This window comes from Triticum urartu, chromosome 4 (genome assembly GCF_003073215.2).
Source record: "Triticum urartu cultivar G1812 chromosome 4, Tu2.1, whole genome shotgun sequence".
In the NCBI taxonomy this organism is placed as follows: Eukaryota; Viridiplantae; Streptophyta; class Magnoliopsida; order Poales; family Poaceae; genus Triticum; species Triticum urartu.
Genome location: NC_053025.1, coordinates 396288656 through 396293025, shown reverse-complemented (window position 1 = coordinate 396293025; position 4370 = coordinate 396288656).

Sequence of the window (4370 nt, the reverse complement as noted above, 5' to 3'; positions counted from 1 at the left end):
TAAGGGATCAATGATCAACTTGTGTGTGTCTAGGGTGCCCCCTGCCCCCGTATATAAAGGAGCAAGGGGGAGGCCAGCCGACCCTTGCAGGGCGCGCCAGGAGGAGTCCTCCTCCTAGTAGGAGTAGGACTCCCCTTTCCTACTCCTACTAGGAGGAGGAAAGGAAGGAGGAGAGGGAGAAGGAAGGAGAGGGAGGAAAGAAGGAAAGGGGGCCGGCCCCCTAGTCCAATTCGGTTTGGTCTAGGGGGCGCGCGCCCTGCCTCCTCTCTTCCACCACTTGGCCCATGAGGCCCAATACTTCTTCTCCGTATTCTCGTAACTCCCCGGTACTCCCAAAAATACCTGAATCACTCAGAACCTTTCCGATGTCTGAATATAGTCGTCCAATATATCGATCTTTACGTCTCGACCATTTCGAGACTCCTCGTCATGTCCCCGATCTCATTAGGGACTCCGAACTACCTTCGGTACATCAAATCACATAAACTCATAATACCGATCGTCACCGAACGTTAAGCGTGCGGACCCTACGGGTTCAAGAACTATGTAGACATGACCGATACATGTCTCCGGTCAATAACCAATAGCGGAACCTAGATGTTCATATTGGCTCCTACATATTCTACGAAGATCTTTATCGGTCAAACCGCATAACAACATACGTTGTTCCCTTTGTCATCGGTATGTTACTTGTCCAAGATTCGGTCGTCGGTATCTCAATACCTAGTTCAATCTCGTTACTGGCAAGTCTCTTTACTCGTTCCGTAAGCATCATCCTGCAACTAACTCATTAGTCACATTGCTTGCAAGGCTTATAGTGATGTGCATTACCGAGAGGGCCCAGAGATACCTCTCCGACAATCGAAGTGACAAATCCTAATCTCGATCTATGCCAACTCAACAAGTACCATCGGAGACACCTGTAGAGCACCTTTATAATCACCCAGTTACGTTGTGACGTTTGGTAGCACACAAAGTGTTCCTCCAGTAATCGGGAGTTGCATAATCTCATAGTCATAGGAACATGTATAAGTCATGAAGAAAGCAATAGCAGTAAACTAAAACTATCAAGTGCTAAGCTAACGGAATGGGTCAAGTCAATCACATCATTCTCTAATGATGTGATCCCGTTAATCAAATGACAACTCATGTCTATGGTTAGGAAACATAACCATCATTGATTCAACGAGCTAGTCAAGTAGAGGCAAACTAGTGACACTCTGTTTGTCTATGTATTCACACATGTACTAAGTTTCCGGTTAATACAATTCTAGCATGAATAATAAAAATTTATCATGATATAAAGAAATAAACAATAACTTTATTATTGCCTCTAGAGCATATTTTCTTCACCCACTGATCAAGCACCGAACGTATGGCACCTCCGTGTTCTGCACATGTTCAACTCGATGATGTCCCTCGAACTCTTGATCTAACAGAGAGCCGAGGAAGTAGGTGAGTTCCGTCAGCATGACGGCATGGTGACGGTGATGGTGAAGTGATCCGGCAGGGCTTTTCCTAAGCACCGCGAGAATATGACCGGGGGTGTAATATATGGAGGGGGGCGCCGAACACGGCTAACAAATGCTTTTTGTGTGTTCTAGCAGTGCCCCCCCCACATATATATATATAGGTTGGAGGGGAGGAGAGGCAGCCAAGGGGGCGCCCCAAGTAGGAGGAATCCTACTTGGGGTCCTACCCAATTTGGCCTCCCCCTTACCATATTTTCCGGAGGGGGAGGAGGAGGGAAGGAAGGAAGGGGGAGGCCGAATCCCTCCCCTTCCTTCTCTCTTCCCCTCTTTTCCTTCCTCCTCTGGTTCGGCCCATATGGGGGGCGCAGCAGCCCCTGCTGGCTGCTGCGTTTCCCCTCTTGGCCCATTAGGCCCATATCTTTGTCGGGCGTGGTCGGAACCCCTTCCGGTGACCCGATATGTACCCGATACCCTCCGGAGCACTTCCGGTGTCCGAATACTATCGTTCTATATATCAATCTTTATCTCTCAACCATTTAAAGACTCCTGGTCATGTATGTGATCTCATCCGGGACTCCGAACAACATTCGGTCACCAAATCACATAACTCATATAATACAAAGTCGTCATCGAACGTTAAGCGTGCGGACCCTACGGGTTCGAGAACTATGTAGACATGACTGAGACACCTCTCCAGTCAATAACTAATAGTAGAACCTGGATGCTCATATTGGCTCCTACATATTCTACGAAGATCTTTATTGGTCGAACCGTTATGACAACATATGTTATTCCTTTTGTCATCGGTATGTTACTTGCCCGAGATTCGATCGTCGGTATCTTCATACCTAGTTCAATCTCGTTACCGGCAAGTCTATTTACTCGTTCCATAATACATCATCCCGCAACTAACTCATTAGTCGCTTTTCTTGCAAGGCTTCTTATGATATGCATTACCGAGAGGGCCCAGAGATACCTCTCCGATACTCGGAGTGACAAATCCTAATCTCGATCTATGCCAACCCAACAAACACCTTCAGAGATACCTGTAGAGCATCTTTATAATCACCCAGTTACGTTGTGACATTTGATAGCACACAAGGTATTCCTCCGGTGTCCGGGAGTTGCATAATCTCATAGTCAAAGGAATATGTATATGACATGAAGAAAGCAATAGCAATAAAACTGAACGATCAATATGCTAAGCTAACGGATGGGTCTTGTCCATCACATCATTCTCCTAATGATGTGATCTCGTTCATCAAATGACAACACATGTCTATGGTTAGGAAACTTAACCATCTTTGGTTAACGAGCTAGTCTAGTAGAGGCTTACTAGGGACACAGTGTTTTGTCTATGTATCCACACATGTATCAAGTTTCCGGTTAATACAATTCTAGCATGAATAATAAACATTTATCATGATATAAGGAAATATAAAATAACAACTTTATTATTGCCTCTAGGGCATATTTCCTTCACAGACATGCTCCAAACAATGATGAATGAAGCCATGGAAAACTCACTAGTAACCTCTCCATTACTGCACAATCCATGCCCTGACTACCCAATCATCTAGTATGCAGATGATACTATCCTAGTGGCCAATGCACATGCTCAACAACTCACCCACATCAAAAATTTGTTGCTCCATTTTGCTGCTTACATAGGGCTTAAAGTGAATTATTCTAAATCCACCATGATCTCAATCAACACTCCTTCCTCAAAAATGAATGAGTTATCTGCATTACTAGGTTGCAAGATTGGTGCTTTGCCACACACATACCTTGGTCTTCCTCTCAGTACATCCAAACCCAATGTAGTAGATTATGTGCCCATGATGAAGAGGATTGAAAACAGATTACTCAATTGTTCAACACTCCTATCCTCCGGTGATAAGCTCACTTTGATAGAATCGGTCTTCACCAGCATGCCCACTTTTTTCATGTGCACTTTATCTCTGCCCAAAACTGTGGTGAAACAAATCAACATATATCTCAAGCATAGTTTTTGGAGAAAATATGAGTCTATTCATCAGGGTTCTGCATTGATTTCTTGGAAGAAAGTCTGCAAACCTAAGGAAGATGGAGGTCCATGTGTATTGGACATTACTACTCACAACCAAGCCTTACTCATGAAATTTCTCCACAAATTCCTCAATAAAGAAGACATTCCATGGGTCAACATCATCTGGGAGAAATACTACCAAACTACATTGCCTGGTGACAGAAATGTGGGATCTTTCTGGTGGAAATCTATTACCAAATTGCTTCCTATCTTCAAACATCATGCTATATGCAAGGCAGGATTAGGTGATACAACTCTGTTCTGGACTGGTAACTGGACTGGTAAACCATTATCACTTACATTCCCAAAGCTACACTCCTTTGCCATTAATGGGGACATCTCTCTGTCCAAGATTATTGAATAGCCAGACACAAGTCAGCATTTTCATAGGCCACTAACACTCCAAGCTTATCAGCAATTCAATACACTTCAAGAACTGCTTGGTAGCAGAATGGTAAGTAATAAGCAGGACAAGTGGCACTATTCCTGGAGCAGTAACACTTACTCACCCATGAAGATGTACAGAGCTCTCAAGAAGACAGACATACCACACAACATTTTCAAACTCCTCTGGAGCACATCATGCAGACTTAGACACAAGATCTTCTTCCGGATGCTATACCATGACAGATTAAACACCAGAAACCTACTGCACCGCAAGAATATGTACTTGGAGGATTACAATTGTGTGCTCTGTACAGATAAGACTGAAGAAACATCACTCCACCTTTTCTGGGATTGCCCATTTGCCATCTGATGCTGGAATTATCTCATGCAAGATAAACATAGAGGTATATCAACTCATGATGAGATCACATTATCACTGCTCC